The following is a 13,731-nucleotide window of genomic DNA, read 5'->3' as shown; positions in this document are numbered from 1 at the left end:
TAAATCACACCTAGTCTAGTTGTTAGTTGTGCTGCAGTGACCACATAGTGGTTGTTAGGGTCATTGTGCTTTGTTTGCACACTTTTGGTGACACACTCTACTGGTGTTAGTAGCTCAGCAGACTGAGGGTAGGTGTGCATGTGTGTCTTTGCAGATGCAGTGGTGTAGAAGATTGATCTATGATCATGGGTCGGTGGTACGATCCATGGTGAGTGTGATTCATGTTCCAACGCTACGGACTCAACCCGTATGAGTGAGGACGTGTGTGGCCAAGGTGCCTTACCCCAGCTATACTTTCTGAACACACCCGCTCCGGCCCATCCCAGGTTTCCATTTGCGTTTCCTTGTTGGCGGTGAAGAGATCTTGTGTCTGCAATCTGGTGACAGGTTGGTAGTTTTCTGCAGGTAGGATGCGCTACACTACTAAAAACATCTTTTAAATATAACCAGTATTTGTTTACTAATATTCTCCTTTAGACAGGGATGTGGGAGAGGTTGCCCAGCTTTCTAGTTCAGGGACTGGTTATGTTAAGTGCTTCAATTTTGAAACATTGGATTTTAAAAAATAATCAATCATGTTTGTTCCTCGCAGAATTCTCCTATTCTTTTTGTTACTCCCTGAATTCTTCCTTATTATTTCCCAAACCCTCCATAGAGCAGAGGGAATTGACAGTTTATTTTCATTGTCTAACCAGCATCTGGACAATAATAGGCTAATTGCTGATGTTAATAAAAAATCCTCATAGTGTGCAATTGTAAGCGCATAGGTATACTATTCTTTCCTGAACAATATTTTTTTCGGGTGAAGTTGAGTCATGTTAGTGATTAGTAATCTAACAATGGTTGAAATAATGGTTGAACTGTCCTCAGTGACATCAGTGATGATCTGGGTTGTTATGTTATTTTACAAATGATGCCATCCTTAACTTTATACAGAACCGTAACTATTTTTAAATTTTATACAGAATCTATACTGTTCTTTTTAAAAATAGTGTTTTGAATTAACATTGAAATGTAGCTAGTGAGACACTACTGAGAGCAAACAAAAGGGAGCTAGAGCTGTACAGGAAGTCATACAATTTTGACATTTGCACAGGATGTGAAATTCCTCACAGTTTATCCAGTCAGGCTGCACCTGCTCTGCAAAGGAGTAGCTTCCTGTCTGGAAAGTAACTGCTCACTCCCTGAGTCACATTCATTCAATAACACACCAATACTTTCACAAACATGTAAATGCACAGACACACAGATACAGAAAAACACATTTATATACATGCATGCAATCATTCACATATCACACAGTGGGTGGCACAGTAATTGGTATTACAAAACTATAGCTTTGGATTCAAATCTGTGTGTATATTTTTCTTTGTATGTTCTTCCTATGTGCATGTGGGTTTCCTCTGGGTTCCCGTTTATAAAGTGTATTGATGATAATATGCTCTAAAGTGTACACTTTTTTTCCCTGCACACCTGTTTACACTCCCACATACTCTTGCAATGTGGAACAATGTAATTGAGCAGGAATTATAGGGCACACTGGATTATTATGTGCACATACTCGATTGCATTGGGCAAGCTGGGAACACATTGGTCAAGTTGGGAAGGCAGTGTGCATGTGGGGTGTGTCCACAAGTGTACAATTATCAACAGATCGGCTATGGTTTATAACCCCAAATCCAGCTCTCTGCTCTCATTCCATGTATCTGCTATCATGAACTATCATGAGCTATCATGAACGCATAAATAAATATAAAATCCACTCTGTGCATGCCCAGAAAAGGGAGATAAGAAGCAAGAACCACTGCGTAAGTGATGAGTTTCTTAAAATCCATCTTAACTTCACTCTTATCTCCCCGTTTCTTCTTAAAATAAGCATCTTAACTTTTGCACAAGATAAGATCACAAATGAATCAGGCCCACTGTGTGTAAGATTTTATACATATTGGGCCTGATTCATTAAGGAAAGTTAAGCAAAGAATTGAGTACGTTTTCTTACTCAAGTTTTCTGGACAAAACTATGTTGCAATGCAAAGGGTGCAAACTAATTTATTATCTTGCACATAAGGAAATACATGTAGGAGGCAAACACATGTTAGCTGTATTTTTACACTGATATTAAAAGTTGATCTAGCCTACCCCCACTCTAAATCTGTCATCAAATATATATATATATATATATATATATATATAGTTAAATTATTGTTTATTAAAAAACACTTATGTAACATATATAAATACAAGTTAACCCGTGCATGATACTCATGCATTCTAGTCAAATCAAGCTACTTAAGGTGTTAAAAAGGTTCTTGTCATGCATTTGGGCCTAGCCCAGGCCTCCTCAGGGGAAGAGCGTTACTTCCCGACGCAAGCGCCCTTTTTTAACGTGGTTTTGTCCACATGTCACCACCTCATCATTTTTCTCCATCACCTCATCCTTTATCTTCATCGCCACATCCTTCATCAAGCTACTTAAGGTGTTAAAAACTCCCCACTCTCACCCCCGGCAACCACCAACCACTCCCAACTGTTACTTCTCCTTCAAGAAATATATAGGTCAGTGTATAACTCTGCCCAGCAGGTGGCGCTGCAGCTTGGTTTTTTTTCCCCCACACACGCCACTAGGCATTTATATAGTAGATATCATAACAGTAAGTGGAAATAGCATTGCATTCATTGATTAATGAACAGCATATAAAGTATTCCTTATATATTAAATATTAAATTAAAGAATGATGAAATTAATTCAAGTCCATTATATCATGTAGTTCACTATCTTAAATGTTAATTTAAAGTGTAATGAAAATAATTTATAGTTATATATAAATTCAGTTATATCTAGCATACCACTGTCTATTTACGAATCTTAAGAACAATTGGATATATATAAGTGGGGGTAAAATATAAGGAAAGAGGAAGGAAGTGATGAGTTTGGAAGGGATAGCTCCGGATCCGAGCCCATATTGATCCCATTATAGAATCTAAGATAGTCAGGTCTCAAAATAAATAATAATCAAACAATTTAAGAAAATTGTATAGACTTTTATAGATCAGACTCAATGAAATTCAACAAATTACACCATGTAGCTTAATAATAATCTAGTTTGTCATTTGAGGAGAATATAATTTCATGCATGTTTCAATAAATTTCTATCCTGGTGAACCATTCACCTGTCATCAGAGGTATGGGGGATTTCCAGTGAACTGGAATTACTGCTTTAGCAGCACAATTTAGCTTAATTAAAAGAGATTTTTTTGTATTGGGAAATCGGTATTCCATTTTTTTGTGAGTAAAATATATTATAATATATCTGCACTGTGATTGTGGGTTATATATAACAAGTATAGGTGTGTACAGTATACATACGGGGACTTAAAGTGGAGTTACCTGCAAGGGTTTGTTGTATTAAGTGGAAACTCAGTGTAATGTGTGAGCTACCATGCTTTATCTCCATTAGTGAAATTAGCATGGTGTTAATAAGTTTTGCCATCTGGTTGCTTACTGTGTGCTGCATAGGTGAAGGTACAACTAATGCTGAGGGGTACACAAGGTAAGTTGCTCATCCCTCCATCAAAGAACAGTAGGAAAAAAGATTCCTTGAATTCCAGCCACAGATTACTGTAAAGTCTGTATATTGATCTTCACTAGACATATTTAGATTGTCCATTGCCATGTATAAGTCTATCTTTGTTAACCACTCATTCAGGGGAGGGGGACCTCAGGTGAACTGGGATCACTGCCTTTGCAGCATTATTTATATAAGTAACAATTTCTTCTACCAACATATTGGAGATTGAGAAGCCAGAATCCCAGTCACAGTGGAACAGGGCATCCTAGAATTTCTACAGTACTCCTTAACCCTAAGCCAGAAGGGGGTTAGTCTTGGGCAGCTCCACCAAATGCAAAGTGGTGTTCTTGCAGCTGATCCACACTTCCAGCAGAACCCAAGACACCAGGTTAGCAATTTATACATGGTAGAGATGGTATGTCTAGGTTCCTCAGATACACATCAAAGATCCTCATAGAAGGTTCATTTCCTCGTCACCTCGGTTAGAATATCTTTATCTAGGAGATAGTGCCTAGCTTGTAAATGTAGTCAGACCTTCAAAAGGGGAAAGTTCAATCTCTCCTGTAATGTAGAGAAGGCATACACATTTCCACTCTCCAATAGCTGTCCACTCCTCATCACCCCCATCAGATTAGGTTCTAAATGCCCCTTGTGAACCAGTATGAACCTTGATTGTAACCCACTGTTTTAAGTCCAATGACTGCATTTCACCCGAGTATTCTGGTGAGCATCACCACCTGATAGTATTTGGAAAGGAGGGGGAGTTGGACCCTCTCTGGCTGTGAAGAAAATATTGTGAAACTCTAGAGGGTTTCAGAAGCCCAGACAAATTCCCCAACCAATTTTTGTAAGTCAGTGAAAATTCTGGGAGGGGGGAAGGGGCATACTAATAGGGAATGTTTGAAGGAGATATAGGACTTTGGATAAAATGTTCATCTTAATAAGTTTAATTATGCTTAGCCAGGAGAGGCTGCAATGATGACTCTTATGGAAATTGGCTCATAGTTTTAGAAGCTAATGGCATAAAGTTCGCTCTGGAAATGTTTGAGTCTTTAGTCTTTATTAAGTATAAAATGTGGTTGGAGTGCCAGGAAATAAGCCAAACTAAGCAGCATTTTGGTAGTACCAATTTCAGGTGGTTAGCAATCATTGTCGTGAAAAGTCAACATTCAACAGTGAGATTGGTCTATAACAAGAGCAGTGGGAGGGGTCCTTCCCTTCTTTTGGGAGGATTGTAGTGTGAGCCTCAATTGACTAACAAGAGAAGGTGGATGCATATGAGATCGCATTGAGAGCTCTTCAAAGGAGAGGGCTTAATTGCCCCCAAATGTTTTGTAATAAGTTATAGTGAGCCCATCTGGGCCCAGGGTTTTATCTGATGAGGAGGAAGAGATCGCTTACTCTAGCTCTTTCAATGAAAAGTGTTCAACATCTCTCCAGCAGACTCTCTGATTTTGAGGAATTTCCATTTCTGTACATAGCCTCCTAAGCTTTATCTTTTGAGTGTGATGTCTGCAAGAGCATCCTAGAGATGTTGTGTAAATTGTGTAGTGAAAAGTCTTTGTTACACTTCATGATTAAAGTGGCAGTCTTTACTGCCATGGTCCTTAATATTATGTATAAATGAAACTACACTTTGAGCATGGAGTTCTCTTGCTAGGAGGGATTCCTGTTTGTTACCTATTGATATATTTATTCTTACACTTTCTAAAAGCTTGTTCATTCAATCACTTTGGATTTTGAGGGCAGCTCTTGCTTCTGTCAATTTTAGAGTCCCGCTGGGCAGAGAGGATTTGTCATGGCTTTCTAGGTCTTTAATTTTTAGGTATAGTTTTTCTTTAAGGGCCTCTTTTTGTTTCTTAATATACATTCCTAATTGACTTGTAGTTTTGTGTTGGATATATTCATCAATTGTGGACTCCAAATGGGATTTGCAGTATGGGTCTTGAAGAATCATTTCAGTCAATCTCCATGTCCATTGTTTAGTAGAACTGTGAGTAACAGATAGTGAGACATTTATGAGGCATGGTCTGACCAAGGCCTATTCTTGCATCCTTCACTATGACTGATAAATAGATAATCAATTCTAAAGTAGACTAAGTGAGAGATAGAGAAAAAGGTATAGTCATGTTCACTTGGATGTAGGAGGCACCATGAGTCAGCCAGCTTGAAATCATGGAAGATACCTCTTACCTTGCGGTGTACCCGTTGGCAGTGTCTTGGGGCTAAACCATAAGTATTGACTAGGGGTTCCATCAACAAACTGATGTCTCCTCCGAGGACTATGTCACCACCCAGACACGGTTCTAGCTACTCTAGTGTGTCAGACAGCAATGCTGTCTGGTCCTGGTTAAGAGCATAAAGATTAATAAAGCTGTTTTGGTATGAAAAAAATTAAATTTCACTGGAAGGCCGCTGCATTGAATTTTTGGATTTTGTAACATAGATGACCAAAGCGACTGTTTCCTCTTCCAGTGATGTGAGCCTGTTGGCTACTGATCCCCTCACAGTGAGCTCACTGTGAGTTACACACCGGAGCCATGTTTGAGCCCATGGCTGTACCTGTCCACTGTAGATAAAATTTATTTTCAAATCTACTTATTTTTTTTAACTGCTAAATTCCAATTTAATGCTGTATACAAGTATAAAGCCTTTTAACATCCTATGTGAAAAAGAAGAACATTATCATTGAGATTTATGATATTGTGTCATATTTCAATGTTTGCGATCATGTCAGCGGGTGTCACTAGGGACGTTTTTGGTGGACGTTTATAGTTTCACTCACTGGCAGAATAGCGATAAGGTAATCAGAATACACGAGGAGCACTTTGGTGACTATATCATGCTATAGTTGCTGACAGGTTGGTGCGTAAATTTATTGATTAACCATGTACTTATATGTACACTGCAATGTTATTATATTATATCACGGCTACTGACAATTTGTTAATTTTATATTTACTGATAAACTTACTGATTTATTGAACTAGATGTACATGGTAATCACATTTATATACATAATAACATATTATGATCTATAGTTTTTTTTCTTCAAGTGTTATGTTTTGTATACATCCCTGCTGCCTGGCCATGTATTGGTCATGTGCTGCCACTATCTGATTACCCTGAATAGTTCATACAAGCATGCACACAGGTAGAAATAATATTTATTGTTACTACTCCCAGGTCATTTTAAATTGCTGTGTTTTATTTGACATTGACTTGATAAAGGGCTATTAGTAGACCAAAATGTCGAAATTCTAAGTTCTAAGCACCAGGATAGCAGAACTGATGCAGTGGATTCCAATTACAGGGCGCTTCAGACCAAGAGCAATGGATAGCTAGGGCAACAAAGATCAAAAGCAGGAATAAAGCAATCTGGCATCAAAGGATCAAGGACTGAATCATGGTCATGAAGCATAATAAACTGGAAGTGATTAGCTGCCAAAAGTCATTTGAAGTACCCATTTGATTACAAGGGATTACCACCTGCTGGTTTCTGTCCCCATCTGACTCTCAGCAATGTGGTCATGAGTTTGATTCCCCACCATGGCCTATTCTGTGTGGAGTTTGTATGATCTCCCTGTGTTTGTGTAGGTTTCCTCTGGACACTCCAGTTTCCTCCCACAATCAAAAAACAAACTAATAGGTTAATTGGCTGCCATCAAAATAGACCCTACTCTGTGTATGTTAGGTAATAATGCGGAATTAGTGGCGCTTTAAAAATAAATGATGAATGATGATGATAAAAGGTAATTCTGAGCATGTTCAGGATAACTTAGGCTGATCTCCAAATATAGATTACCTTCCTTCTAATGGGGTGACTGCAAGGTGCCTATAACTTATCTGGGTACAGGGTGTGGATGGAAGCAATCAGCTGAGGGGAATGAGTCTCAGGAACACACTCTGAAGAATCCAGAATGTTGTTCACTTTGTATTTTGCACAGATGGGCCTGGACCATGAGGGAGAAGGGTGATGCACATATCTTAGGCTTGACAGCTGGTTTCAGAAGGGAAACATGAAAGACAGAGTGGGCCAACCCCAACTGTAAGTCAGGAGGGGAAAGATCCATAGGGAGCTGCATACCATTCCACTAGTCTCCAAAAGGATAGTCTTAGAGATTCCTGGTAGACAGCCATACATGTGTAGGATTAAGCAAACCTGCTCAGGCTGGTATTTATATATCTGTTGAGCCTGCTGTAGAGCTTTCTGTAGAGTGTTTCATATCTAGCAACAAACATGCTTGTAGGGTGGGCATAGAGACAAAATGGTTTTTATATTCCAAAACTTATGAGCAGGTGTCTCCCAAGTAAAACTACTTCTGAATTTGTAGACTTTTCCAGTAACGGGCAAGCTTTCACTTTCATGGCTTTCTTAGGCCATAAAACATTTTCTAACTCACTTTCCCTATATAGGTCACCTAGTGACCCCCTGAACCCATAATAATGTCTACGTGGATAATAATCACCACAAAGAGGGGATAATGTTGTCCATGCTTCTCAACAGAACTTATCACACTTCAATCATCTTGGAATGTTGGAGACTTAAACACCACCATCAAAATATCAAAGATAGTTCCTTTCTTAAAGGAAAAAAAATGTAGCCTGATATTATCTTCCTCCAGGAATGTCATTGGAGGGTTGGGGATGATTCCACATTAGGAGACAGTTGCATAAATGAATGTGTTTTAGCTCCATAACATTCCACATCACAAGGTGTCAATTGCTGGACTGGTCCTGGCACTCTGATTGGTAAATAACACAAAGCATCCACCTATCAGTGCAGGGCTCTAAGCAGTAAAAGTCTGCCTGAGGAAGGAGGGCCCTCCAATATATTCACAGAAAAGTGTGTGTATATATATCATATACACAAAGCAGTGCATGTATCTGTTTTTTGCTCACAGTGTATATCAGTATAAATGTATTTCAGAGCACTGTGTATATCTCTTTGCAGAGCACTCTCCATATCTGTATAATATGTGGTGCACTGTACATATTTCTATTCTACGCACAGCAGTGTGTGTGTCTGGACTTTGTATTATACATACAATGCAATATGTATATTTGCATTATTTACACAGAGCAGTGGTCTGTATCTATTATATATATATAGCGAGAATTGCATGTATATATATTATACAGAGCAGAGTGTATCTTTCTGTATTATACAAAGAGCAATATACACAGATACAGCAGAAGTTGGACATAATTGAGGTTGCCATTATTCATTATCCTACCGAATAATATCTCCTACTGATGCACTTTGTATTGTGCACAGCACAGAAAATGTATGAAAGGGGTTAATTTGAAGAGCATACTTGAGCTGCATACAGAAATTCGGCGTGATCTCGTCTCTATATATTTATACTTGTGTAATAGCAGTACGCAAGAGCTTCACATCTCAACCCGTGTCTGCTGCATTCATGGCTGAATCAGAGATATTTTCCAATTTTCCAGAGGACTCCTTCATAAGGGACAACACCACTCTGCTCCTGGCACAGAGCGAATCTCAGTTTTAATCAAATAAAAAAAAAAGTTTCATTAGAGGCTGACAGATTTATAACAAGTATTAACTCTTAGTGCAGGGGATCATTGTTAACTGGCTTAGTGGAGTAGTTGTTTATTTGTTTTAGTGTATATGAATCAAGGTATTCGGCAAGCTGTGCTTAGGACTAAGAAATGCTTCAATAAGGAGGTTCTAATCATTGTGATACGGGGTTCATCACATATAATAAAAATGTCTCTGTGCCCTTGTGTCATCCCATGGCTGCTAACAGCACAAAACTATAATGTAACCCATATAATGTAACTATAATGTAAATGTAGGTGACATTTAGCTCTATGGGTGCGGGTGGATACCTCCCAACTTTAGTCTGACAGGCAGCGGGATCATCATCATCATCATCATCATCATCATCATTTATTTATTTATATAGCGCCACTAATTCCGCAGCGCTGTACAGAGAACTCACTCACATCAGTCCCTGCCTCATTGGAGCTTACAGTCTAAACTCCCTAATACACACAGACAGAAAGACTAACAGACTAGGGTCAATTTGATAGCAGCCAATTAACCTACTAGTATTTTTTGGAGTGTGGGAGGAAACCGGAGCACCCGGAGGAAACCCACGCAAACACAGGGAGAACATACAAACTCCACACAGATAAGGCCATGGTCGGGAATCAAACTCATGACCCCAGTGCTGTAAGGCAGAAGTGCTAACCACTTAGCAACCGTGCTGCCCCGGGATGGGGCATGACTGCGTCTCAATGGGGGGTGTGGCCATGTCATGATGAGGGAATGGTCACACACCTCTGGACCTACCTAGGGCATTGGAAGTGCTAGGCTGACCCATACTCCCCTCTCCTTCAAACACCATTTCCGGCACCCGTTCCCCACTGCTCTGCCATCCCTCACAACTTTTCCACCAATCCCCACAGATGCCCTCAAATTGGGACTGTCCCACCTAAATCTGGACAGTTGGGAAATGTGTGTGGTTTAACTCCACACCTGGGAAACACAGCGTTCTATACAGGAAATGCAATGTATATCAATGATTATACCTAGGGCTGGAATTACCTCATTGAATCTTGTATGTACAAAACATTTGGCATTCTAGGCCTCACCCCATCCACTTGCTCCACCTCTTACATTACGTAGTCCTGGGGTGGCCACTGAGCAGAATGTATTGATAATATACAATTCACTACGGTAAACCTTTGCTCACTCATTTAATTTATTTCCAACACCTCTTAGTTGGTTTTTCTCCATTATTCAGTTGATTTTTCTTTGCCCAAAAAACATAAAAAGGTTTACATAAGGTGAGAGACGGATGACCCTAAACCTGGCTTATACCAATACCTGGCTACCTACTCAAATAACACTTTTGATTTAAATAACATGTATCCGAAATAGCAGAGTTATTAAAAAAAATTGGATGAAATGGTGGAGGGTAAGGGGTGAAATAAGATATAGGGCTATGATGATAATATGTAAGGTCATGAGGATGAAATGTTTCATGTCAATCAATACCTGTTTTTAAATTGATATTAATAGCATGAAGTGTGAGTTAACTGCTTATGCTGAAGAATGAAGATGAAACATTATGTAGCAGAGTTCACATCACAGCAAGGTACGCACAGGATAGGAACTGTTCTTGTTTCAGCACCGACTGTGAATGTTCTACAGCAAGGTGTCCCTAATGAAGGGATTTCACTAGAGTAAAGGGCAGAGAAGTGCTGAGAGATGCTTCACAAACAGGGTGATTTTGGAAGGTGTATTTGCTCAGTAAGAAGCACTACACAGCAGGGTTGATGGAAGGTTTTATTAAAGCATCTCGCCTTATGTAAGGGTATGTAGATTTAGGACATTCTTAAAGCTGTAGATTATTCACAGATTAATTTGAGAAATGTTTTCTGTAAATAAACCGCAGACAAGATGTATATAGAATGTTAGAGTGTTAATATACCGGAGCAATTTTGTCCAAATTCTCGATAGGTTGGGCAATCATAATATCATAATTACAGCATAAGCTCACAGTGTAGGTCAGTGATGGGCAAACTTTTTCAGGAGCGGGCCAAATAAAAAAAGAAAAACTTTAGGCGGGCCAATATAATTTATTAAAAAACTCAAATATCGAAAAATATAATACAAATTTTTATAAAACTAATGTGATGAATGAAGCTGTGACTGCATTTCTATAAGTTCCTCGTATCTATTTTTTTTATTTAAATATAAAAACAAATAATTATATTTTAATCATTTTATCCATATTTTAATGAAATTTTTTAAAATATTGGCGGGCCGGATAGAACCCCTAAGTGAGCCGGATCTGGCCCGGCGGGCCGTAGTTTGCCCATCACTGGTTTAGGTCATACTACAGATCTACCATTCTGAGGCTATTAAAAATAAATGTACCCATAAATGTATTCATTTTCTATGACACACTAAATAAAAATAAACACATTCTGGATCACCACATTGAAAAAGGGAAAATATAAATAACTAAAAAGCATGCCAAAATGATGGGAAAAAATAAGAGTAAGATCATGGGACCACAGTTATGAGCATTAATACTCTTTTTCATCCAAGATACCGACATGAAGAATGGCGTGGCATCTTATTCGCTGACTTTGTAGGCGTTGGCGTGATATTACCTCTATCCTGTTCACTCTTCGTGATATTACCTCTGTCCCGTCACTGTTTTCTCAGTGACGGGCAATTTGCTGAGGAGTTATATTTGCATGGCGATGACGAACGCGTTCGCGTTCTGTTTGGTCATCAGTCATAGTTTGTCGTCTGGCTTTATCCAGCTCCGCCCTTTGTCTTTTTGCTGCTTCTTTCTGTGCAGTTACTTTCACAGCAGTCATTTGCCTTTAGGTGGCCTCGCAGTTACACATTGTTGCTTAGATTAATTACTATATTTCTATTAATTTAACAGTGCAAATAAAACTAATGGATAAAAAATCGAGTCAATTTGGAATAGCAAAGGTCGTTATAAATGGTAACTGTCCCCCCCAAAAAACCTAAATAAACGAAACAAAATAAGCCCAAGAAATTAGGAAAATCTAGTCAGTAGGAATAGTCAACTTCACAAAAGAGTCATTTGCAAACATTTTACCAAATTTGTTTGTGTGTTTCATGTGTGTATTTATAAAGGTGAGGAGCAGCAATAGTCTTTTATTTATATATATATATATATATATATATATATATATATATATATATATATATGTATATATATATATATATATATATATTTATATATAGATAGATAATGATGTCATTATTTTAATTTTTTTTTAAGAACCTGCCACCTATACACTGTAGAGGCAGCCATTTTGGGAAAGGACAATCATACCTCCAAACTGTCCCGATGAAGGTGGGAGCACCTTTGTCCCATCTGCCGTGGAGTTGGGAGGTGGGGCCTGCTTACTCACCATGGTGAGCGGGTGCCACCTCAATCTGCCTCTGGTGCGCACAGCAATTTAAAGGTCTTTTGAGGGGAGGGAGCTGCCTAGCTTTTCAGAAGCCGTAGGGATGTCCATACCTTCATATGGCATGACCACACCCCAACATGCCGGAATAATTTGGACTGGGGCTAAATGTGCACCTTCTGGGCAGATCAGGGCGTAGCTTAATTTTTCAATATGAAATGTAGGGATGTGTGGAAAAAAATGAGGTGAGGAAGATTCTACTGTACATATTGAAAATGATATAGATTACAGTGTACACAGTAAAAGAAATGGGGAAGACAATGAGGTATTCTTATAAAGAGGTAGCCTGAAATTAATGTTTTACTGTACGGAGGAGCTGTCCTTTATCACTGACATTGTGAAGGACACACAGGGCTAGAAGATGTTCTTATATAGTAACAGTGTGATGTGACATTATCTGCTCCCCACACTAATAATACAATTATTTAGCGTTCCTCTGCTGTCACACTGCTTAACTTAATTGTGTTTTAATTAGACTTTGTTGTGGAGATTAAATACACATCGTCCCTGTCACCCACACAGCAAGGGACCGCTGTCCAATTTGTATTCCACATAACGCCGCAGACTCTTTCCCCCCTTTGCAAGGTGGAGAGCTTGTAATTTGAGGCTCTGCTGCTCCGCACATTGTGTGTGACCAAGAATTACACAGAGTCATTTTCCTGCAGCCGAGAAGAAAATCTGCGGCGTGGTGTCAATGTGACGACAGCTTCTCTGTGTTTGCAATCAGAGTAATAGGATTGGGGGCACAGTGTGTTACACAGCTTGAATACTAGAGAAAGGAATGATATGCTCTGTGTGCACAGCCTGTTTCTAACTATCTGCAGTGCATTGGTTTATCTGAGGTATGTTTATGACTGTCTGCTGCTCTCTAGATTCTGTCTGTCCACATTGTGCCTTTTCAGTCTGTCTATCCAACCTTTTTACCTCAAAGGACAAGAATAAAAATCAACCACCTGTTTCTGCTGGCTGACGTATGCGCCAGGTGTCATGGATGACCTGAGCAACAGAGTATGCAGTTGGTTCCATTGGAGAATATCATAACTTTAATTGGTATAGGTCTGATATTGGATATTGACAGAGGCTGGCTAGCAAATTTTAGCCGGGTGGGGGGGGGGAGTCTTGGCTCAGCAGCCTATTAGGAACATTCTAAAGGAAAATAATGCAG

Source organism: Mixophyes fleayi, chromosome 6 (assembly GCF_038048845.1).
Source record: "Mixophyes fleayi isolate aMixFle1 chromosome 6, aMixFle1.hap1, whole genome shotgun sequence".
Taxonomy (NCBI): Eukaryota; Metazoa; Chordata; class Amphibia; order Anura; family Limnodynastidae; genus Mixophyes; species Mixophyes fleayi.
The sequence above is the reverse complement of the archived record's forward strand: the minus strand, read 5'-3'. Positions refer to the sequence as shown.